Genomic DNA, 25,557 nt, shown 5'->3' with positions numbered 1-25,557 from the left:
TGAGCATAAGCATAAAATTATATATGCACAAGAATTGGCAGAGCCATCGAAGCAACGACAACTGCACTTGCAAGTTGCCACAATCTGAGCAGTGCACTTAAAGAAAAGGGCATAGTATCTTGCAGCTAGAACCTAGGTATAAATCTACTTGCTTTTAGAATTTATCTGAATATGTATATATATTTACAAAAATCTTGGATTACTTAATTTATTTATTTATTTAAAAATTCAAAATTTACATTTTCAGAGTAATCTATTTGATTATATTAAAATAAATTTCTATATTCAGTTTAAGACAATTTCAGTATTGTTAATCAGTTTTTCAAATAAAAATAATAATTTCTTAATATTTTTTGTGTAAGATTAACGATAAATATTTTATTCATATGTAAAGAGCAGTTCGAAAATACGCCAACATAACTTTTTTTGGTTATTTTTTATTTTATTTTAACACCATAAAACCCTTATTCGGTTTCACAGCCCTTTTTTTCCAGTGCAGCTCTATTGGTTAAGGAGGGTATATTGCAGGGGTTTTCCTTGCTCTGGCCAAAATGTCGCTTCACTTGTTGTGGCTGTAATTGCTGCCGTTTTCGAGGGGCCAGAAGGGGCGGTGGGAGGTGGACGGTGGGTGGCTGGCAGAGGATTGGTATCTGTCATTGGCATGGATGGTCGTCGTGGTTCGTGCCTGCAGCTCGAATGCGTTTTGCATAATTTTAAAGCCTCTTTAAAGCCAAATGCAATTACGGGTTGCGATTTTGTGACCGAAACTATTTGGCGTATTTCCCTTCCTTTTTTTCGGTTCGGTTTTTGGAACAAATTGAATTTCACTCTTCGTTGAACATCGATGGGGTGGAAAGAGATTTTCCATTTCCCATGCGTCGCATACGTGTTATTTGCAAATTCGAAGAGCGCGAACAATTTTGATCAATTTCTATGCAATTACTTTCTGCCAATTAGAGGGAAATTGATTAATTAGCCTTAGCAAGTGCGCATAAAATATGCTTAATCAATTACTGATGATGCCGGGGAAAAGGTTTATGGTCCATATCTGTCGTTAGCTCTGTCAATTATTTACGAGTTATGTTCTCCACGAAAACCAAAACAATATTCTAAACGCACATGGGAAAACCATTACTCATGGCTGGAGGAAATATACAGGTGATTCAGGTGGCGGATCGGGATTATTCACATCGATAAGAAATTCTAAGGTGATTCAGAGATCTGTGGCTTATTTTGTGAAGATGATTCACAAGTTGCCGAAGAATAAAATAAAACATGGAACGTGTCATTGATCTCTTGTACTTGTTTTAATCAAACTTCTCAAATGACGCTCCCTAATTGAACTTGAACTTGATGTTAAGTGACAGCAATTGAAATGTCTTAATTTTGTACCCGAAATTTGGGTCAATTCAGCCGAAATTCTTGGAATGCAAGCAAGTGAATAATTCCTTTACTATTAATTACTCGCTTAATACTGTAAAGACCTAGGCCAAAAATTGTGCAGAAAACAATTTATCAAAAGTTGCGCAACTTTTTGAATAATTTTGAATATTCATAAAACCAGAAACAAAAGCTCTGCCCCAGTGGCAAAAACAATGTTGTGCTCTATGGCATGTGAATGCCGTCTAAGCGTAAATATATTGAAAATCGATTAGTGCAAAGTGAACAGGAAAATCAACAAAATGGAAATGACATCGCCAGACAACGTGGCTCTGGGAAATGTTGGCCACGCATAATTCTTGAGCTGCTGGCTTTGAGGATGCACAGGGAAAAAGGTTTAAAAAAATTAAATAGGTTTAGGCTTTCAATGAAGTAAATTGTTGTTGTTTATTTCATAACATATTTAATATACTGATAGCATGGTAATATTCAAAACAAATATAATAACATATGCTAGTTTCACTAACGTAGTTTTGGTGTAAAATAAACATTTTTAAAACTATTTATTTGCGTTTATTTTACACAGAAAGTAAAGAGACAGGATTAACTTGTTAAAGGACATATTCGGTTAATATTAAGGTATCATTTGAATAACGTAAAATGGACATAAGGTAATGGTCCTAAGAGTCCAATAATAATAAAAATATTAAAAAATTATACAAAATATAATCTGATATTTTTAAGGAAACATCAGTTAAGAGGAACTTTTCTTGGTATTGTTTTTCCCCGTGCACAGTAATCATCAATGACAAAGTAAGCCCGATGCCTGGGGACAGGTTGCAGTTGGCTCCACTCGCTGACCACCGGGCACCATTTACCAGCCACCAGCAACCCAGTGACCACCATCTCCATCTCCATCGCCGCCTGCCCAACAAGTTGTCTTCAATTAGCGCCAATCGCAGCACAACAACGAAAAGCAATTAAGTCACGCAGCGCTCACCAACTTGGGTGTTCTGCGCCCCTTATCAAATATATTTTTTAATTGAAAACTTATTACTGCAACTATCCCAAACTTGGTTATCAGCCGAGTAAGTTAAGTTATGTTATGGAGAGATTTGCATAATTGGAAACACGTTAGCCGGCTGGTTTTAAGGTATTCATCAGTGCATATCTCCACCTGGATTTCAGATTTGCATAGAGCATTACTCAGCAGCTGACTCAGAGTTGTAACCTTCAATTGCTTATTGCTTATGGAACCATCATATAGACCCTAACTATATATCGGAAAATATGGTTGGAGTCCGCTGCCTTTATTGAGTAATTGTCTTCGAGCAAGTGCAAGTTTGCATATTTTCGAATTTAAGTTTCAGCATGTTTATTCGCATTTTATGATCGCTGTGTTTTCTCGATTTCGATTTTGCTGATTTGCGGTCTCGGTGGTGCGGTTCAGAAATGTGGCGATCATTCTGGACCAAATTTTTGCTCTTATTAGTGGAGCATACCCAGACGCAGAGCCTCGAGCACCGACACATGTTGCGCCTGCCGGTCTTTTTCCGAACATTTATATTTGAATACAGTCGAAATGTGCGAAAATTTTTAGACATTTGCTACATCTGGCGATTGTAATGGGCAGGAAACTGTGGGGTTGATTCGGGGATTATTTGTCTGGGTTAATTTGTTTAAAACTTGTCGAAAGTTTTAGTGAGATTACTTTTATTATAGTTTCCTTCGAGCTTGAAGACTTCAAACGATTCGTCTACCAAAGGAATATATTTCGCACTCTTCAAAAATAATTGTATTCTTCGTATTAATAGGTTGGATTAGTTTCGGTGAGATTTAAACACCAGTGCCGAAAACACAAGCAAAGTTATCCCGTAAACATAATAAAAATTTTAAGAACACTGCTTCCGGTTCCGTATATAAATAGGAAATAAACAATCTGAGAAATGTATAACCCTAGTGTCCAAAAAACCCAAGTTCGGAATTTGTAATCAATTCTTAAACAAGAATGGTATGCAAAAAATATGTTTCCCTGGAGACATTAATTTATTTCTTTTTTTATCAGGAGTTCATTACTTAACCCTTTTTAGCCAAGTTTCTTTTTTTTCAAGCTAGTCAGATATTGTTTGATAGAGTCCCATTTTTTAAATATTTCGTTACTTTATTAATGGTTGGCGTTTGTATGTTTCAGTAACTTTAATTGTACGTTTTCTATGACATAAACGCGCTATTGTCCACGACCTCTTCGACAGAATCATCGTTTCATGTGTTTGTTTAGGCTCTCCCCTGAAAGCAGCTGGGAAAATCTTTAAATTGCCATAAATTACAGGAATACGGGGCAGAACGCAAACATTTGCCGGAGTCAAGTGCAGAGTGTCGATGGACGAAATAGATCGAGATCGAAACGGAGGCGTATGCGGGTCCAAATGAGACGGAATTAATGGGTCTGGCCTTTGATGGCCCCAAAAGAGTTGAGCTCTCGCATAAATCATGGGCGACCTTCCCCATTGAAGATCGTCAATGTAGTTTTTATTCCAATTTTCCGGGTGTTAATGGCCGGCAAAACAAAAATTTAGACACACGGTTTCTCTTGGGAATTTAATATCGTAACTATTTGGCCATTAAAAAAGCCTGATTTTATTAGACATGCACCATAAATAAAATTATCTAGTTTTATTCACCAGAAGGAATTTCAGTTGATATATGTGATTGATAAATTTGTTATTTATTGTTCTTTGTAGATAAATGTTAAATACAACTTAAAACATAATTTAAAATACATATTTTGTGTTCTAAATAAAGATAACTTTTATTTTAAAATTACATTTTAAAATTTAATAAGAAATTATTAATTTTTTAGAATTTATTTTCATTGCTTACATTTTTGCCCCATAAATTATTTATTAAAAATCGATTACTATAATTGAGTATACCCACAATTTATTTCTACTTCTGCGACAAAAGTAATAAATAGATTTTTCGGTCGAGATTCGGCTTATGGAACTCATGTAGTTTGGAAAGTTCCAGCAATGAAAGTTTGATCTTATAATATAATAGATTGCAATCAATTTTTTTTGCGGGTGTACGCTCGTAACATTACACGAGTGCTGATGTTTATGCACGGATTTTTTGGGGGCAGCCGCCGCACATGTTGGCAGCGAGGCGCCACGCCACGCCACCCACTCAATGCCAATGTCCAGAGCAGATGGCGCGCGCTCACCCGACCCAACCCCACCCACTGCCCACATCCACACCCAGACCGGCCCCACCCACACTCACCACCCCTGCCCCCACCCGACTGGCGATTCTATTTCGATTTTGGAAGTCATCCCTATTTTTAGCCAGCATGGATCATCCTGTGTGGCCAAGCATGGTAACTCTTTCACGTACCATAAATTAATCTATTTCGATTCGCGATTACCCATTTTCCGTCCGGGAAACTATTCCCCATCGCAGAATTATGATCCATTTGTCTTCGTGTGGGGCTCTCATAATTTTTTGAATCACTTTTTTGTTTACATTTTGCTTGCTCGCCTTTTCGAATATTTTTTCCTCAAGTGCGCTCAATTTTTTGCTCGTTCTGTAAACATTCCATTTTGTTTATCAGCTCACAAAGTGCAACAGATTAATAATAAACTGGCCCGTCAATTTGACCACTTTATTGGGTGATTGGGTGACCCTCCTCCATCCAACATACCCCGGAGTTTCACTGCTTTATACACTTGAAAGGGGTGTAATAAGTCCAGGAAAGGAACATTCATATATTTTTACATGTCCAAGACACATAAGGGTAAGAACTTTTCACGACCATTTTTATATAGTATTTAAATGAGGCTGTGATTTACTCTAAAGTTATTTACAGATAAGTTTTAATAACGTGATATTCACTATTAAGAACGTGATATTTACTGTCTTTATTTACGGATTACATGTGATAAAGTTTTATCTTGCAGCTGTTGCAGTATATCATTCTTCATCTTACTAGCGAGGGTATTTCATATTCAACGTAACAGCATTTTTCTTAAATGGGTCAGGCTCGCACAAGCAATCAAAATGTTAATGTTGCTCCTTGAATACATAGTTGGTGTTGATGTTGCTCTGGATGCTATTGTGTTCATTGTACATTTTCAAGCGATGGAGTTATGCTTTGGGACCGCCATTAAATATGAAATAAAATATTCGGATACTTAATACTTAAATGTTTTTGCAGTTTCTGTTGTTTTGCAACACTTTTTTATTTGCCCCACTTAATTCAACTCACGAGCAACAAGTTGCTGAAGCTTGAGAGCTTTTTGCTTTCACATTGTTAAAGTCCTACGAAAAGTTCCTGAAACTTTGGCAGCCTCTGCAAGCACTAATTAATGGGATTACAGTATTACAATTTTCGGAAATTAAAGAAACAACATATTTCTGAGTCAGTATGCAAATTTCGCAAGATCTTGTATGATTCATTAGCTCTGCCCCTACGTAATTGTTTATAAATATGGGCGGCACCGGCAGACAGATGGCGTCATTTGTTTGCATTGAATGTGGTCAGGAATTTTAGTACTAGAATTCTTTTTTTCCGTATATTTCGACTAAGCCGCAGAAGGTAAACACAAAATGCGCTGGCAACACTGTCTGTGTTGGGTAACGCAAAGAATTCGGTTAATCGCTTCGTTATTTGAAACAGAAACATACATTTTTAGTTTTGCCGAGGAGACAAGACGCACCCGCTGCGCCCATAAATTTAACTGGGCCAAGCACAGCACTCTGATCTCATGCAAAAAGCCGGCGCCCATAAATCTAAATGTCTTTATAAATAAGCAAAGGCGAGCGGCAGCCGTCGCGAAATGGAAATCTAAGGCGAAACTAAAACAAAATCAACTGTGTAAATTAAAAATCAGGCATCAGCAATTAAAAGGGGCCCAGGCATCGGGCGAAAACAACTCAAATTAGGGAGCAGACTTCAAATGAATAAAAGCGCGCCAAACTTCGCTCGGCAACATGTTGCTTGAGTGCGGGGGAGCAACATAAACACTGGAGCCGGCAATTTCGCAAAAGAGCGAATTGCTTGCTCTTTCAACTTTTGGAGGCTCCGAGAAGAGTAGGCCCTACGGCTGAAGCTCTCTTCACTCAACGAAAATCATTGGGAAACTAATTGAAAACAGGGCTTAATGATTACTTTTATACAGGAAATCCATTAAAACTTTAGGTGAAACATAAAAACGTTGAAAGTTTTAAAATTAATTGTGACAGGCACAGATGTATGGGAACTTTAATGGGATTAAAGTTAGTTAAAGTATGTAGACAAAAAAATTGTTTAATTCACTTTCTTATTTTAAAGTAACCCATAAAAAAGACATTAAATAAAGAATTTAAAAGAACCATAAATTTGGTTACAAATCGTGACATTACAGGCTAAGCACCCATCATTTTAAAGCTGGTTACATGTATTTGATTTAATTTATAATAAATTTATTTTGTAAACTAAATTAATTTACAATTTATAATATATGAAATAGTATATAAGAAGTTTATAGGAATATATATAATTTTAAAACTGCAACTAATGAAATAGTTCTTTATTTAAAGTTCATGGATTTTAGTTTTCTGAAAAAAATATATTTATAAAAGATTTAAAAAAAATGATTTTAAAAATCTAAATATCTACTTTTAATGTAAAAAAAAATAAGAAGCTATAAAACAAAAAAACTTGTAATTTGATTTTTATAAGTGAACATGAACTTAGCATCAAAGTTCATTTTTTTTTTTAATTTTGTACTACCTATAGTGGTATATATATACTATACTTTTAAGTTTCACCTTTAAGCCAAATTACTTCTCAGTGTACCGCTCTCTCGCTGCCGCTCTTTTGGCAACAACAGCATCACGGCAGCGACGTCACAACACTGAGCGGCAAGACTCGGTGAGTTAATGTTTCGCTTTGGTTTCTGGCAAGCCGGCAGCAGAGTGCGAGCTTTGCCTTCTCGGCCGCTTTCGCGACTGCCAGTCGCAATTTTCCGCTCGTGGCGAACACACGCGTTTCCCAGCGAAAGCAGCGTTTGGAACTGCCGGCATTTCGAATCTCTTGGCCGTTAGAAGTAGTTGGCTAAAAGCGAAAAGCATCTCTCATCGGGCCAGAAACTTCCGATCGAGAACAACCCAACAAGTGCGATTGGCCAGTGCCACTTACAATTAGCTGCAAGTGCAACTTGGCCACTTGGCTTCTTGGCTTCTTGGCTTATTTGGCAGGTGTTGCTGCAGGTGAAATTTCGGTCGTGCCGGTTAGATTAGCCTGACACCTTCGACGAATCCGATTCCCACACCGATTCCTATTGCCACTCCGAAACCGATACCCAAACCGAAACCGACTCCGTGTGTTAGTTCCCGCGCTAATTGGCTTGATATTCGGCCCAAAACCAAATATCAGTTTCAATATTTACCGTGTGCCCGCGAAATCGGACAGTCTGTCACTTGCGGAAACCGAAAGAAGTCTCTCTACCCCACATACATATATGTGATATATTATTTTTGGCACCCGGCCATCGTCAGCGAGTGAGCTTGGAAAGCAGGGAGTTCAGCCCATTTGCATTTCAAATCGTTTGCGAAGATCTAAGAAAGGTAAGTGGCTCGCCGGCGCAGAGGACTGGCTAAGTGAAAATCAAACAAGAAGTGGTGCAATTAACTCGAACGATTTTCGATTCGATTTCTGGATATTCGGGGGGCATTTGCATAACCCGATGGGAAAATATACATTCTTGTGCTTGTCCACTTCCTCTCGGCTGCATAAATTATCCCACCCTCACGCGCGGGCTCTTCTATTCTATTCGGTCGCAGTTCTAATTAAGTGCCGGGACCTGCCCCAATGATGTTGCCACTCCCACGACCTTTGGCCCCCCCTGACCCCTTGATTGCTACACGGAAAGAAAGCATGTCAGTGTCGCAAGATATGTGGCTTTCTTATCACTGTCTTTTGCCAAATTCGGGCTTATCAGTGCCAACCCATGTCATCAATCGTAAAAAAGTAATACGATTTCTTTATCGCTTGGCAACATGAATAATATTCGGTGATTTTAAATCAGATTTTAATTGCTAAATATTAATGGGACAGCATAATATATCTTGATTTGACTAAGATTTTATTTTCACAGAAATCAAATAACCAATTTAAAGTAACATAACATAATTATGTTCTTTAATAATTTACAATACTCATACGCACTGTTGTTCCTAAAGAACACTGAATGTACTATAGTTAAATGTTCCTAAAAATAAAATTATTATTTTGTGTTTTGATATTTAAAATGTTTACTATTTACAAATTAGATAATTTTACTGTTTTCTCAGGAGTGCAAATTTAGAAATAACTTTGTATACGGTCAAGAAGGCCATAACAAGATAACGTAATTAAAAATGTTAAGAGCCAAAGCTAACTTCCTAATAAACTTGTGTAGTAACAGTTAAAGTTTTGATAGGCTAAAAATACTTTTACCGGCATTATGACACAGCACAGTGATAAGACGGAGATAGTGCTAATTTGTTTGATTACCAAATATTTTCTGTATTTTTTTTGCGGCGTGCATTTCGGCTTCTACTCGAGCTCTGTTTTTATTGCTTTTTTTGGTATCTGAGCTCTTGTTGGAATTGTTAACAAAACTGTAGATTTATGCAGTAGATTAGCTCATCAACACAAAGCGAAGGCCAAAGGACATCCGCGACGGGAAGGTCCAAATCCGCTTATTAATGAGCTGTCACAGGGCAATGGGCAACGGGCAATGGAACTTGGCCACTGGATGGGGGGCGGTGGTCAAGTCTTGGCCATCAATTAACATTAATGTGGCAGTGTCGTCAGCGCTGCTCACTCGCCAAGTGTCCTTGCCACACTTTTGTCAATCACAAGTATTTTTCGCAATTTGTTTTATTTTTCGCCAGCCGTGCGAGTGCATTTCATATTCATAAGCTGTCGGCTCGAGGTAGTGAGTGTGACTAAGCCGACAACTTCCACAAGCCAAGAAATAATAAAATCGTTAAAATCGATTTGGTTTTCATTTTTTTTTTTTGGTGGAGTAGGAGGAGGAGCTGGGTACGTGACCAACGATGACCTTCAGCGGAGCAGCTTGCTCCTGGGAGATTTGAGCCAAATGCACGAATCGCTTTTCGAGGGTCATAAATAAAAAAGCGAAATGGATCCCCTCTCTGTGCCACTCAGGTGCTCGACATGGCGCATATTTTTAGACGTTTAGCAGAACCCACTAAAAATACATTGCTTTCTTCAGCAAAAATAAAAAGGAGATATCCCGCAGCAAAGGGAAAACAAAGCCCTGCACTCAGAACCGACAGAATGCGCGCTGGGATATCATAAAATGCCGAAATGCAGAAAAAGAAACCAAAATACGAGAAAATAGACATTAGCCAGCACAAAAGGCGAGTCTGAGGCAGAGGATTGAGGAGTTCTTAGTTGGGATTAGTCGATGAGGGATTACCCTGGGGAACCGAAGTATTGAATATACAATACTACTATTCAGTAATTGGTTTTTGGTAGTAATAATTTATGCAGCCAAACTGACACCCAAAACTTATTAGCATAGATTTATTGACAGCTTTTTAGGTATCTTGTAAATGGATAGTTAACTATACTAAATACAAATTAGTTGATAAACAGACTTCGTAATATAACATTTAAATTTAAGGAGTTTTTCTTTCTAAATATTTCTCATTTTGTTGTTTCAAAAAATATGTTATTTCGTTCTACAGTACAACTCCCATCGGATCTATCAAAGTTCCATAGAACATCATTTTTTCTCCACTGAGACAAAAATGATATACTTTTGTGTGTTAGTGTGTGCATGGGGATGTGAGAATGTGAGACGGGACAAAAAAAACATAACAAAAAAGCCAGAAGACCGAAAAAAGGACAGAAAAAACATTTGGCAGAGCATAAAAATAAAAATGAAATAAAATGGCATAAAAAATGCAACAGTTCAGTGAGATAAACACGAAAAAGCCAAGGTAGAAAGAGATATGAAACGGGGGAAGTTGGCCGAAAGCGTAGGGAAGCGGCTAAGAAAGAAGAGGAAGCTGGAGCATTTGACCGAAAGAAAGAATGAAGGGACACCAAATGGGCCAGTAGCTTGGATTTCAAGCCCACTCACACATGGACACACCTTGCCGAATTTTAAATGAGTCAGCCGGCGATTCAGGTGGCCAAATGGGGGCGTGACGGGGCGGAAGAGGGACCCCTCGAGGGAGGTGGATCCTTCAATAAATGTCCAGTTGTCCGGCTCCTCAGCTTTCGGCCAACTCCGGGGCCTGCCTTCGACACTTGGCACGGTTTTAATGCCCTGCCCAAGGTTAGCACGAACACACTGAAAGAAACAAAGGTGGAGATTTAAAAGAAAGTATTCAACTAAATCCAGACAGCAACAAAAAGACAAGTACCCTCTTCAAAAAACCTTACCTTTGACTAAAAAATCATTTTAAAATCTTAATAAAGTTTTATTTCAGATTTGGAAAAAATATTCTATAAAATAATATAAAGAAGTCAATTTTTAATTACAACAATCATGAGAAAAGTACTTATACCATCATTAATTTTTTTTTAAATCTTTGACCTCAGAATAAAAGATAGGTATTTATTTATCTCGTATTTATTATATTAGTTTAATCAGTTGGAGATTGACCTGTTCACATATCTTTTACGTTTTTGTATGTTTGGTAAAGCCCTAAAACAAACCCCTTCTTAATGAATTTTTTTTACAGTGCACTTACACAAAAAGAAATACAGACACTCTCACATAATGAAGAAAAGGCGGATAATGCTAGCAAATAGAAATGAAGAAATACAAATTGTATAAAAAAGCAGGAGGGGGTTTCCGTAAATGTGGCACAGAGATAAAAGCGTAGATAGAACCGAGGCACGAAAATTTTTTCAAATTACCAGCAAAGAGGTTGAGGCAGGGCCACCCACCGCCCCCTATTTTGGGAGGAAAGCGAGTGTGCTTGTGTGTGAGAACTTATTGAAAGTGCCAACACACACGCAAGTGAAACTGCTTATGCAGCCGTGTGGGTGTGGTGCCTCCACATCCTGGCAAGCGACCGCAGTTTAAACAAACTGCTTGGCCTGGCCGTGTCCATGTTCCATATACCACCACTAGCACAACCATGCGGGAAAGTTGTCACCTTTCTCCTGCCCCATTTACTCATCTTTATCCCCTCCCCCTCTGCACCGAAAAAAATAGTAACCTTTTTCTATTAGAAATTATAAAGTTTGTTTTTAGTGCTGTTAATAAAAATATTTTAATTAATAACTTGAGAAAAACAACTTAAACTAATATTTATTTAAAAAGAGTTTTTACCATGGTTATTAGAAATAAAGAAGAATGTATATATTTGTTGTCCCTAATGTATTTATTTACGATTCTTCCTCTTATAAAGTTCGACCTCCAAGAAATATAAGCAGCATAATTTTTAAATAAAAAAAACGCTAAAAACATATGGTTATAATAATATAATGATGCTTTCAACGAACATCTTTAGCTAAGAATACATTGTGGACTCCATTTTTTGTGTGTGCACCACCTCCTTTCAACTGCTGCTGACTTTGCGTGTGTGTAATGAATTTAAAGTTTGCTCCGCATACATTTTTCATACGCTTGCAAATTGTTATGGCTTTTGGACCTCCCACTGCACAACCACCCGGAAAACCCCCCCATGTGGGTGTGTGTGTATCCACCTCGTACTAAGTGAGTGCCGTGTGTTAGCTTTTGTCCTTGTTATCCACACGAGACATGATTATTAATTTGCAATTCCTGCTAATTGCATGAGCTTCAGCCACCCACCACCACCCAGCCACCGCCCACTCGCCTGCTCTTGGCCCCCAGGTGTTTCTTAAGCCAACTAAGCGATCGCTTAAAAACTTATTTTCATGTCTAGCTAACCGAGGCGCATTCCACCACGCTACTGCTGTGCAAATAGATAAGCCCAGATTAGATTAGCGGTCACTGGAGCACATGGAAAACATATTATGCTTTCCCTTTGAGTCCCCCACCGATGCGTGCTTTGTGGGGAATTCTAATTGCCTAATGGGATCCGCGAATAGTTTGGAATTTTAAGGCTGGCCACTTGACTTTGAGTTGCTGAGCCAAGCGAAAGTGTACAAAATGCCTCGAACTGGTGGAATTAATCTCATTGCTGTAGCAATTAGTTGGGGTTTTTGGAGGCATCTTGCCTTATTCAAATCAATTAAATGATTAATGATTATTAAAATATATTACTGGGCGGGGGAAAAATAAATCAATATAAAAACGCATAGTATAGCTCCAAATAATTAATCGAAATTTCAGAAGAACCTAAGGCTGGAGTATTTTCCAGCTTACATTTCCTTTAATCCCAGTTCAACCCACAACATTTATTTACCCTGCTTCCACTTCATTTATCTCACTTGATGACGGCACTCATTCATTAGGAATTTTTAATGCCAAACCATTACATGGCGAATTCACAAATTTGAATATTTATTTTGAGGCAAATTATAGGCCATATATTTTGTAATAAAAATCAATTTGTGAGCAAACGGCCGCCATTAGGAAGGAAACATGCCCCAAGTGGGCTCAGTTCAGCCCGGCTCGGCTCGTCACTGCTTTTCTTGGCTCTGTGATGATGATCTTGGCGATGAGGCGATGGCGCTTGAGAACCGGCGGCTGTCATGTCGATGCATTATAAATTGTTGACATTAGCTGGCAAATCGACGACCAGACGGCGTCGGGCGATGGGTTTAATTTCGTTGATTGAGCAGCATCGAATCGAATCGGAGCACCAAGCAGCTCCTCCATCGACTACGAGTGTTTTATGGGCGCATTCTAGCATTTCGCATTTCGTGTATAAGTCGCCGGCAATCTAATCGATCGGATGGCTTGGCATTTTGATGCCCGTGGGGTTAGCGGCTAAGTGCTGTAGTTCGACTTCCTGTCTGCCAGGGGCGAAAAAAATCCGCTGGCGGGTGGTGATTCGGTGGCTCGGCCTTGACCCGGGCGCCATTCAGAAAGGCGGCCTATTATAAGGCTCGCCCACCCAAAAGTTTCACTCTTAGCCTTTGTGCCTGGTGCTGCGCCATTGCGCATACGCCCCGTTGCCAGACTCCTTTTAACCCTTCGCAGGGCCTTGAAGCTCTTAGAAAGAAAAGAATTTGTTAGGCAAAAAACATACTAAGTAGTAAATAATAAATAATTGTATTTAGTTTGCTTAATTGTTATATTCTGTATAAGAAATATATATATTTAATTTACATTTTTGTAAAACCAAACTCAATTAAAAACAATTTTATATTTGATTTATTAAATAAAAGTAATTATGCATCCTTTAAATAGATAACCTACAAAATAATACAAAACAGTATTTACACATTTTAAAGTATATTACTAGTATATTTCATGTTTAAATATTTGAAGACTCAAGCTCAAGTAAAGTAAATATAATATTTATAAAGTAAACGCAATTACTTAACACTTTTGTAGTTTAAATATATAATCTCTTATAAAAAAGATGGTAACAATATATTTATATTGTTTTTATCTAATGCACAAACTTACATAGACAAAACACAAGCGCTTGAAATTTTCCCCTAGCAGGGTTAAGCTCGATAGAAGCAGCAGCGGGAGTTTTCCTCTTTTCATTAAATATTTTCCTTTTGAAGCTGCAACAGAGGCCGGGTCCTAATTAAGTCGATGTTTGGCTTTCCAGCTGCGCTTTTGATGGCCAGCTCGAGCCCCTAGATTTGGGTCTGCCATGTTCCCGAATTCAAAGCGAAATCCTGGCCATGGGGAACTAAGAACAGGGAACTGGCACTGCAGTGGCTGTGTGACGATGATGTTGGTAATGGCCAAAAGGGCACGCACATCCCGATAATTTGGCAAACTGGCGGCCAAAGGCCACCGAAATCCCCAGCAAACCCGACCACAGGTCCACCGCTCGACGGCTTCCATCGGGCAACAAATTGTTTTCTTTTCTGCGGTTTTTACTCTTAATTATGCGCAGTTAGGTGGAGTTGACTCGGGAATTACCACGATTTGGGTACTGGTAATGGGACCCCGGGTTCTTCGCTTGTTGGGATTCGCTGACTTTGACATTTGAGTTCAGCTTGGCTCTCTTTACTTTACTTTTCGTTTTTTTGCTGCCCAGACTGTCGCGAATCGCCAGTTCATTAAACTGAAGTGTCATTCTGCGAACGTTTCCCTGCCTTTCTTTTATGTCTTTCACGGTAACGGAGCAAAGTACAGAGTTGTAAGAATGTGTTGTAATGGCAATGAAAGGCATGATTTAACGAATTTCGAGAACTCTTTTCCAGCCGACCCTAGCAAATTGAGGGGCAATAATCGGGTAGGAAATAAATAAAAATAAGTGATTTGTGGGTTTAAAATTTGCTAAAAAATTGTATTACCTTAAACATTTTATTTTTGTCTTCTAAGAAAATCCATAGAAATCATAAAACCCAGCCCTTGCATTTTATTTAATACCACTTTTAGGGATTTTTGTGTTTCCACAGAATTCAAATGGCTGCTACAAAAAGCCCAACTTTTGAGCGCATAAAGTGTGTGCTTTAAAAGGTCCCCGATGACTTTATCCCGCTGAATTTATAATATTCCTTTCCGAACATTCCCAATTCGCACTCATCGGAATTGCCAACACCCAAGTTTCGACTTTGCATGAATTACATCATAATCTGCTCGTTCGCACACCTTTAAGAGCATTAAACGCGTCGCTTTGCCCATAACAAATTGAAAAACTTTCAAATTGCGAACATACTCGTAAAATCAGTTGTTATGGCTTCACCCAGCGCCGACTACGGAATATACCCGACTCAAATTGGTGAGATATGGCACCATTATGATTGCACAGGCCCAGGCACTCATCGTTTTTTCTCTCTTTTTTTATGCCAAAAGAAAGCGGTGAAAAAGTTTCGGCTTCGACATGCAAAATTGTCAAGAACAATAAGGCGAAGCCATATAAAATATGTTTTGGGTGCGTTGGGGCAGTTCATCAGGCGAGCAGAGATGGAGACGCGCTGAAAATGCCAATTAGGCTGAAGCCAACCTCTCGAAAGCCACATAAGAACTACAGCAAAAAATGTCCCAAACTTCATAAAAAACTCTCAAGTTTATTGTGCGTCTGGAATGCGAAATAAACAAGATCATGCTGGCGGGGAAAAAATCAAGCAAACACAACAGAACTATAACAAGGGACCCAGAACCGGCCTTTCTCGAGACCCCTTATCATAAACGATCGTGCTCAGGAAATCAAATAAATTATTTGGTCAGCGGCGAAGAAAACAAATCCCAAAAAAATATAGGCTTTCGTGGTGGATTAATTTCTGACGCCAGAACTCGGAGACAATGTTGTCGTCGGGGCGAAACAATTGATGGCTGTAGATATTTTTTATGGCGGAATTTGCTTTGATTTCGCTTTGGGCGAATAAACTAATAAAAAAACACAGACACGTTTTTTTCGGGTCTACAAGGTGTTAAACTATATTTCTAATTAAACCAATCGGGTGGGAGTAGTCGTAAAGTCAGTCCTAAAGTTCAGCGAAATTAATCAACTTGGCTTATTTATTGCTGCTCCCCTGATGAATTTGGCTGCGCGGAATTAATGATGTAATACATTAGGCCAGTTTCTCAAGCCAGCCTGCGCCTCATTACGAATTCTATTGCGCCGGCAAATGAAAACACCATAAATATGCGAAATGATGGCCAAGATGGTGTTGACACAGTCGATGAGGAGCCAGCTGATAAGGTGAACCTGTGCGCGAAACCTGGGATGGTTAGGTGGGATCTTAACCCGCTAAACTAGAAAAGATAGGAAGAAGGGTTTAAGGTAGTTGTGTGCCCATTAGAGTCAGATAAGATAGCTCGGTCTCTGGCTTATCTAAAAATCTTATCTTGCGTAAAGTGCGAGACTTAAGAAAAATATCCAATAATACGTAAAATATTTAATTACCACGAAGGTGTGGAAAGCGGCGTAAATTTCTTTCAACGAGCGGTTAGAAGATTTTAAAATTTTTTAACATATATTTGGGATATGTTTATGTGCATATATTCATGAATTTTTATGCGTACAAACAATAAAAACTTTAGAAGGTAAAACACGGTGAAGTAGGGGTTGTAAAAAGAAAATTTTCCGCGGGCTATCAATATGTCCTCTGAACGGGTTATCCGATTTAAGGAAATCAAAAAGCATTTTAATTTGTGAGTCAGTGGCTGTGCCTGTTGAAAAGTATTGAAACTAAAGTTTTTACAGGATGTTGAATTTGTTATTCTAAAACAACATGACATTTTCAACTATTTTACTATCGGCCCTATAAATTTCATGGAGATCGGTAAAGTTGTTTTATAGATATCTTGAAAGCCAGATAAAAAAAGTGGTTTCAAGAAAAGCGCGTTTGAAAGTTGGAGTATGAATAGTCCCTTAAATATACTATAAGTATGATAATCTTTGTTATTAAAATGGAAATCTATATTAGAACTTCTAAGAGCTTGTCCTATATTTTTTTTCGTATTATATTATTATGATTTTTGATCAGAATTGTACACACCCAACGCCACTGAAATAAAACTCTTTTAATATTGAAAACACTTCCGTCACCACTCCATCCATCATATTTCCGGCCTGCTGCCGACTTCCTCTTCGTCGCCCTCAGACTTATGACATATGAAAATAATGTGCATTTAATATGTTTTCAATTTCAATGAAAATACCAAAATGCGCCGAAAATTTTCCGGCATAAATTGGCGCCGCTTTGGATGGGGCCCATAAATCTTTTCCAGCCAGGACAGGATGCTGCTCCTCCGCGTCCCTCGACTTTCAAAACTCACAATCGACCCCGAGGGCTGTCCGCTATTTATGCAAATTGCAAACAATCCAGCTTCCCCAAATGATTGTGGCAAATGGAATTCATATTTGTGGCCTGTTTGTTCTTTTTTCAATTAGAGTTAGGTCAATGATTTGTTAGACAATTTAATGGAAAATTGATTTCGGCTCAGGGCACATTATAAATAAATTTACCTTGTCCTCCCCTCTGAAATGTATTTATTTTATTTTTGTCAATTAGATATTAAAGAGGGACAGTCGACTGCTAAACGGGGTTTGCACTTCCGCTTAAAATGTAATTTCCCCAAGCAAGCTCCATGCATGTAGAAAAAGTTGGCGGAAAATTCTGTAGCAGAAGGAAACGCGAAAATGCGGAGGAAAAAGAAAAAAAAAATATTGAAATATGTGCGCTAAGCAAAAAATGTGTTTTCCTCGCACACACTCAGTTACTTGCTCACACCCCCAACCCCTTTTTGTTGTGCATTTATTTTTGTTAGTTGCATTTGCTTTGTGCAGCTGCTTTGCAATTTAACTCCGCCGCCCCTGGGAAACCCCTTAACCCCCTGTTGCCGGCTTGCCTAGCTGCTTCGCATCGCTAATCCAGTGCGAGATATTTTCCCGCTGCTGCCATAGATTTTTCTCGAGCATTGTTCGGCTGACAAAAAGTCATTTGTTGCACTTGCCAACTGGCGAGCTGGGAGAAGAATAGATCTTTAGCGCGAAGACGGCATCTTATGATGCGCTTAATTTGAGTTTGTTTAGCTGAAATGTGACGGGAAAAATAGTTGGGCAAACAAGGAGCTGATGGTGGGGAAAAACCAGCAAACAACTTCGATGGAAATATATTTTTGGATGCACAAAAAACTAATACTGTTGATATTAGAGTTAAAGATGTGTGTTTGAAAATATTTCATTTAATATCTATTGTTTTTCATTATTGAAATTAAATTAATCTTGAAGAAAAGCTATATAGTATGAGTCTTATAGAAAGTACATAATTATAAACAATTACTTTCCTTTTTTTAATGACTTATTACATTTTAGCTTCGAGTTTTCTCAATTTCGTAATTTAGCCGTATAAATATAGTACATTCCTTTGACATTGAAACTCTTCCATATGCTTAAGCCCCTTTTCTCCATATCATAATATTGTAATTTATTTTAAACCCTTTTTTTCTCTTTCCAGGTAAGCCCTCATCGCATCCGAACAGTCTTGGTAACTATTTCCACTGACCAAACGCCCTGAATGCTCCTCCAGTTTCATGCAACTTTTCCTTGAAACCAAAAATAAGACATAAGAATGGAATGCAACATTCGATATGCAAACACACAACAAATTGTGTTCAGTTGGCAGAAATATTTCAGCTTTTGGCATGTTGATTTTCGCGCAAACGAGCGAACGGCGGGCCGTACACCAGTGCGTATGTGTAATGCATGGCGGCGGGCACGAGGCGCATAACGCATACGCCGCGTATGCACGCCACGCGCAATTAAGCCAAACAAAATGCGATCGTGAAGCGTTCATAAAAATAAAATAAAATCCAATATCAGAAAAATAGCAACAAAAAGGGTGCAAAAAGCGAGATGCGAAAAACGCGAAATAAAAATTAACACCGAGCATAAAGTATTCCCAATTTAACGACGGCGTGTGCATGATAAATATATTTGAAATGTGCACTGTAATTAATAAACATTTAGCCGGGCAGCGAGGGGGGCTTCTGGTGCTGGCCAACAGCACTGCGCCGTCAACCACTTGACCATAATCAGTCAATCAGCCGGCAAAACGGGGACGTTGTTGTTTCACCCATTAATGAAGTTGTTGTGTTTGCCTGCGCCAGCCCACGCATATAAATATGTGCGAATCTATGGACACATTCAGCGCTATATGGCGATATATGCCTTTATGCTGATATAGCGACACAGAGACACAGCGGCTGACATGACTGCAATTGCCGCTGGCAATGGTGTCGATGCAGGCCAATTAGGCGCATCAATTTGGCCCGCTTTGCTTGTTTATTGAAGTGAAAAGCGGCCGACACGAGCCACATGTCAAATGGCTAATCAGACACTTTGGGGTCATTTCCAATGCAGATTTTGGGGCGGAGTTGCGCCGGAGTTGCCTCTTGTGTCTCCCTGGGGGTGACCAGTTCCGCAATTGCTCAATTCTCAATTAAATCTATCCCCTATGGGGTCCCAGGTCCCCCTTCCATTCGCTTATCGCAGTCGGAACAACTACGCACTTTCAGTTCTGAGTAACCATCGCGATTCGAGTTTTCACTGCGAAACCCCTTTCATTTGCACTTGTTTTCATTCATATATCCATGAGGGTAGGGTGGGTCAATGTGTCGTCAAAGAGAAAAAATAAAATTTCTTAAAGAATGCGGATAAATGTTTTCTGCATTTTTAAAATGTGCCTTGTTTCCACACAATTTTAAAATATTTTTTATTAAATTAGCAAAGTTAGGATGATGTTTTTAATAAATAAGTCAATAAATTAGTATCTTAAAATACTGTTAATTTATAATGTTTTGTTTTTTCGTTTATAATTTTACTTATGTTGAGAGAAATAAAACAAAAGACATTCGAAATGCAGTATAACTTAAACTGAAGTAAATAAGAAATTTGTATGATAACTATTTTTTGGGTCAGTATTGTTTAATCAAAGCAAAGTATATGAATTATCAAAAATCATACAAATAAGGATTATTATTATCTGGGTTAAAAAAAAGTACTTTAAGAGCCTTGGGAATTATCGACAGATAAGCTTCACCCTGGCGATGTCATATCTCGCAGACGCCTTAAGTGGAGCCACCCTAATTCGCTGGGCTGACCCAGTTGAGTGGTGCCGTGCGTTCCCATATATATGTCGGTGGTGCTGCCCAGCTTGTGCCCAAGCAGGTCAACAATGGAGTGCCACTCAATATACAAAAACACCGCCATCCGCCGATGAATGCAAACAACAGTGGCAACAAAGACTTGCACAGCCAACAATCTGCAAAATGTGGGGGTGGCTAAGAAAGGCTTTTTAGGAAAGAACAGAAGCCTGTGAGAAGGAAGCAAAGGCAAATTGCCTAAGTCCTTTTCAGACCGAGCGGCGCCACTGGCCGGAAAGGATACGCTTGTTAGGAGCGGAAGTGGCACCCGGGATAAGACAGAGACAGCCGCACGCAATCAGAAAGAGATAGGCGAGCACAGGGACACCATTGTTGCCAGGGACACTGTAATTAAACGCTTAATGCGATTTCACTTGCTGCTGTTTTCCCAACTGCCGCTCTGTTAAGTGGGTCACTCGAAGTGAATTTTTAGCGCTTATTCAAATCGCCGGGCATAATGAAGATGTTTTCCCAGGCTTAGCCACTTAATTGACTTTCATTGTTGTTCGCAGTGTTCCACCTGCAGCACAACTCAATTAGCCGAGTGGCAAAGTTCTTGCACAACTTTCGCAGTCTGCATAATTTGTAGGTCAGCTGGCTGGCTTTGGCACAAAAGCCTCTCGAACAATAAATTGCAGTTAAATGGAATTGCCAAAGGATTTTGTTCGGCCAAGTAGTTTGGAGTTTTCCCTCGCATTTGTGTGGCCTACTCCAGACCAAGATGGCCCACTTATTGGTCAGCTAAACGCTAAGCATTTAATTAATTTAGCCCTTGAATGGAAATAAGAATAATGCGAGGCTTCTTTAAGGGAAAAACAAGCTACACTAAGAAAATTCTTTAAACAAATGTATATGTATTAACACATTTCAGGAATAGAATTCTACAACAAAAACCCTCATACAATTTAGGAAATTTGAATTCCCTTTCTTTCTTAGGCACCCGCCAAAAAGTAAGCCCAACTGGAAGCAGACTTTTCAATTTTCCGAGCCTACAACTTTTCTTTTTCCGTACTTTTGTGAAAAGTTGTTGGCGAAAACAACAGCGAAGCGTGCAAAATATTTCTTATTCTTCTCGTTCCTTCGGTTGTCAACATTTTGGCAATTTGATTAAGTCCAATTTGTGCGACGTTTTTGGCTGCCACGCCCACCCACCAACCTACCCACCGCCCCCCTGCGAGCAGATCGGTTTATTTGCGCTCAACTTTGCAGCTAAATAAGACAACAAAAATGTATTTGCCCAACTTTCCATTCGTGTGTGTGTGGGCGGCTGGGAAATTGTGATTCCATTAGGAAAAGTCTGCAACTCAAATGTCATTTAAGTTTGTCTAAAAGGGCTGTTTTGGCGATGGTGGAGGGTGGATGCGGCCGAACCCCCGGGATCTGGGCTTGGGATTGGATGCGGAAGAGTTCCGGAGCCGAGGAAACCGAGACACACAGCATTTGCATGGCAAATATAATTGCAAAGAATCAGAAAATGCAATTTTCCACTGCATACTTCTGGGCCATCTAGCAGGAAGCCCACATACTCGTACGAATTTCGTTTTCAAGTTTTAGGGAGCAGATATGAATAATTTAGTCATCGATTTTGGGGCAGCTGGCAGCTCGTTTACATCAATTAGAGTGGCAAATAAATATTTCACAATTTCGATTTCGTCCCAATATAAAGCCATATAATTATAAGCAAATTGATCCTTTCAGAACGGATTTGCCACAGGCTGGCACCCAAACGCACATTTGTATGCGTGCACTGAGAGAAACAATTCATGAAATGTGCATCCAAGGGACGGATAACTTTTCTGACGTTTTCGAAGCCGCGTATCTTAAAAAATGTTAGAAAACTTAATAGTAAAATATAACTTAAAGACTTTACATAATTAACTTTTCATTATATTAGGAAAATCTATTTTTTTAATTTAAAAAAAAAACAATTCTTTAGTTAAATATTTTTAAAGGGATTTACAATTAGTGTTTTATTTTTAAAAATTGAAGTTCCAATATCTTATTAGTTCTTTCCATTTAAAGTGCAAAGTTACTTGAGTATTTATTGCCGTGCACTTGGTAATCCCCCCGCACATGCATGCAGAACAAGTTGAGCTCACTCAAACTAATCAGTTGTTTCAATATTTGCCCGAAGGCGAACAAGGACAAAAGTCATCAGCAATGGATGAAGTGGGGAGCGGCAAGGGAGGAAGTGGAACCTGCATTGCAGCAGGCAGGAAACGGAAACGAGTGGCGAAGAACAACGGAAACAGCGCAGTGCTCTGCAGATGTGAGAGCCACTTGCTACTCCTGCTCCTGTGTCACCTGCCACCTGCAGTGTGCCACGCCCTCCATCAGCGCCCACATGTCGATTAGGAAAGAGTTCAGGCCACTCAGCCGAAGGCTAATTGATTTTCTCGCCCTCTCGAAGTTGCATCACTTAAACAAAATGTTCCATATTTTCGCGGCCACACCGACCCTTTTAAGTTCTGCCTCGCCATATCGCGTGGGCCTCGTTCGCCACACTCTTTTGTTGACTTAAATGCGTTTGCATAAAATGCGGCTAATTAAAACTTATGAGGAGGCCGAAAAAAAACGGAAAACGGTTAACGCAGAAATCCGCTGGAAAAGTGCCAAGGAAAAAAGGGAAAGTAAAAAATGAGAAAACCAACTTTATTTGAAGAAAAACTTATTGAATTTTCATGAACTTTTAGGCCCATGAGAGCGGAAGAGCTTCTTCATTCGGCAGGCAAATGGAAAAATTTTTGGATCTAGTAATAATCACATAGAGGGTATATCCGATTTGAAGAGATAAAAGCGGTTATTTATAAAATAAAAATAAAAATTAAGCAATTATAATTGTTAAAAGGAACTACACAAATTATAATAATTTCAAACATTTTTCAAGATTAAAGCTTATAAAGGAAGGTTAAACCATTAATGGTGAATTTAAAGAGTTTGCGGTATTAATTAAACGGTAACTTGCGCTTTCGTTTGGAAAATATTTTAATTTCGTGAACTTTTAAAGTGAGTCCCAGAAATGCCAACTTGTCCCAGCTATTTAATCCCAGAAAAGAAGTTTCACATCGTTGCTCCACCCCGGGAATTTCCGCTTGGCCAAAGTGCCATCGCTCATTGTGAGTGAAATAAACATAATGTCGTTACCCCAATCGTCCCGCTTTTCCACACTTTTCCCTCCTCCTTTTTTCTGCACAAGGACAACGGACGACTGTGCAAATGAGCAATAATAAAAGCCAAAACTCTTGGGCTGTTAATGCGGGCGCATTAAAATAAAAACCCCGAAAAGGCGAAATAAAAAGAGGGATTCCAGCGTCCAGAATCCAGAATCCAGCCACCGGAGGCAAGTGGAATAAATCGCACAAAAAGCGAAGGGGAGGCCGTTGAAGTGACGTGCCACGCCCACGGGCTGCCTTTGGCCATCGGGCATAATCAACTTGCTGCTTAAGTTATAATTTTTCCCTTTTCTCTTTTTTGTGCCTGCCCCCGTCTGCAATGCTAATGTTCCATTAAAGATGCCGCAAAACTTCGCATGGTCGGCGAGTGTGGGGCTTGCCATTTGCCAGTTCCATAAACAAATCCAGAGTGTTCCTTGCAAGGCTGCTGCATAAATAACCCAAACTTAGAGCCCATAAAAATCAATTCCCCTACAACATCGAGGGGGCCATTCTGGCCGCTCTGCCGTTCCCTTTGTTTATTTGCATTTCCTGCCCCGAGAAACGGAAGTTCGCATGTCAGTCGCCGGATAGCTGGATGATCATAAAATCAGCCAAAGGCCAGCCGCAAACTTCTCTTATTTACGGGTGTATACATGGGGCTTCGCAACCGCGAACCCCGAAAAACCCAAGGCCCGGGGCTTCACTTAGGCAAATGGGCAGGATATACTCGCCCCAGCTGGCCGTGAATAATTTCTAGCATTTATGATTAAAGCTCATGGCGGGGGCATTAAAAACGGTTCGTGTGGTGGAGATGATTTCGCTGACACTTCTTGGCAGGCATTAAAAACTGAAAGGCGAAAAACACTTAAAGACGGAAAGCAAACTGATGTTCATTAATGCCTCTGCTGACACAAAGACACGGCCAATAAATCTGTTTATACGTTTTGCCTGTTTTCAGATGAGTAACATTTAAATCGTCCAAAGATATACTACATATTATTTAAATTATTTCTTTTCCCACTTTGTCAGTTTCTATTTTAAGTTTCTGCTTAATGATTTCCATGATGATATTAAACAAAAACTCTATATAATCCCATATTTTCAGTATTTACATTAATTTTTTAGGGAAAGAATTTATTATAATATGTATTATTAAAATGTTGTATTTTCCTTTTTCGCCAGTTAAAATTTTCAGTTTCTATTTAATGATTTTCCTCTATATAACAATGACATACTTTCAGAACAAACATTCTTTCTTTTTTGGCACTACCAAACCTCTTACCAACTAGTTATGCTATATTTATATTATTTAATAATAATATTTCAAGTGACCAGAGATGCAATTTATAATATTTTTATTATTTGTTTTCCTATTTCATCAGCTGCCATTATAATTTTCTGCCTGATAATTCCCCCGCTGATTTTGCAAAAAGCACCAAATAACCGCATACTTACAGTATGTGTATTTATACTACTGCCACTACAAACCGCAAACATCTTAGCCACTATTTATTATATATATCTCAGATAAGCCTTAAGGCTTTTCACCATAACTTAGTGGGCTAATTGGCTCACACTTTTTTTCGCCGTAGTTTGCCTCAATTTTGGGGTAAACATTTGTATTCGTTTTTCGGCTCTTTGTACGAAACGAGAAGCGTGCCAATTTTCTCAGCAATTTTCCTCCTTATTTTTAGACGGAAATTAGTCATACCCAACGCAATTCGAGACTCAGGCTTTCCATTTGAAAATATTTAAAAGAGACAGAAGGGCAAAGCAAACACTTGTTGCGACAGGCTTCCCTCGAACCTAATTGACAATTAATTGTTTCCTCGGCCACTCGGGGTGCTCTCGAGGTTATTTAGATGACGTTTCCAAGAATGCTGGGGATTATTCAAAATTTATGCCAACTGGCCATCATTAGGCCTTCGTTTATGTCACACAGTTTCTCTTTCTCTTTTCAAAGGTATATATATTTTATATATCACAAGTTTTTTGATTTATTTGCAGCTTGTTTGCTGTTTGTCGAATTTGGGTTAAACAATGTTGTGCCTCTATTTTATGCCCCTGTTGTACTTTTTCCGCAGAATTTTATTTTCGATTTTATTGGGCAGCATTGATACATTATATGGACTGAATGATTGATGATTGAGCGGTTGCTGAAACATGAACTACAACGAAATGAGAAGCCCGAATAGCATTTCTCTGTTGTGTAAATCATGGCCAATATTTCCCTGTACTGTTTTTGCTTTTCATATTTGTTTCAAAATCATGCGACACCTGAGATTAAAGCGGATAAATTGTCACTG

At 38.9% G+C, this 25,557-nt stretch overlaps 1 protein-coding gene across 2 annotated transcripts in view; it reads left to right on the top strand.

Moving 5' to 3' along the window:
• The first annotated feature begins 7,363 nt into the window (after positions 1–7,363).
• LOC108028378 (trichohyalin) overlaps positions 7,364–25,557 on the top strand; it is a 45,974-nt gene continuing 27,780 nt past the window's right edge. For both annotated transcript variants that reach the window (XM_017100172.3, XM_017100171.3), the window contains exon 1: positions 7,364–7,983. The gene's annotated coding sequence lies outside the window, so the exon portion shown is untranslated. The remainder of the gene's footprint in view (positions 7,984–25,557) is intronic.

This window comes from Drosophila biarmipes, chromosome 3L (genome assembly GCF_025231255.1).
Source record: "Drosophila biarmipes strain raj3 chromosome 3L, RU_DBia_V1.1, whole genome shotgun sequence".
In the NCBI taxonomy this organism is placed as follows: domain Eukaryota; kingdom Metazoa; phylum Arthropoda; class Insecta; order Diptera; family Drosophilidae; genus Drosophila; species Drosophila biarmipes.
This window is presented reverse-complemented; position numbering and strand designations above follow the sequence as displayed.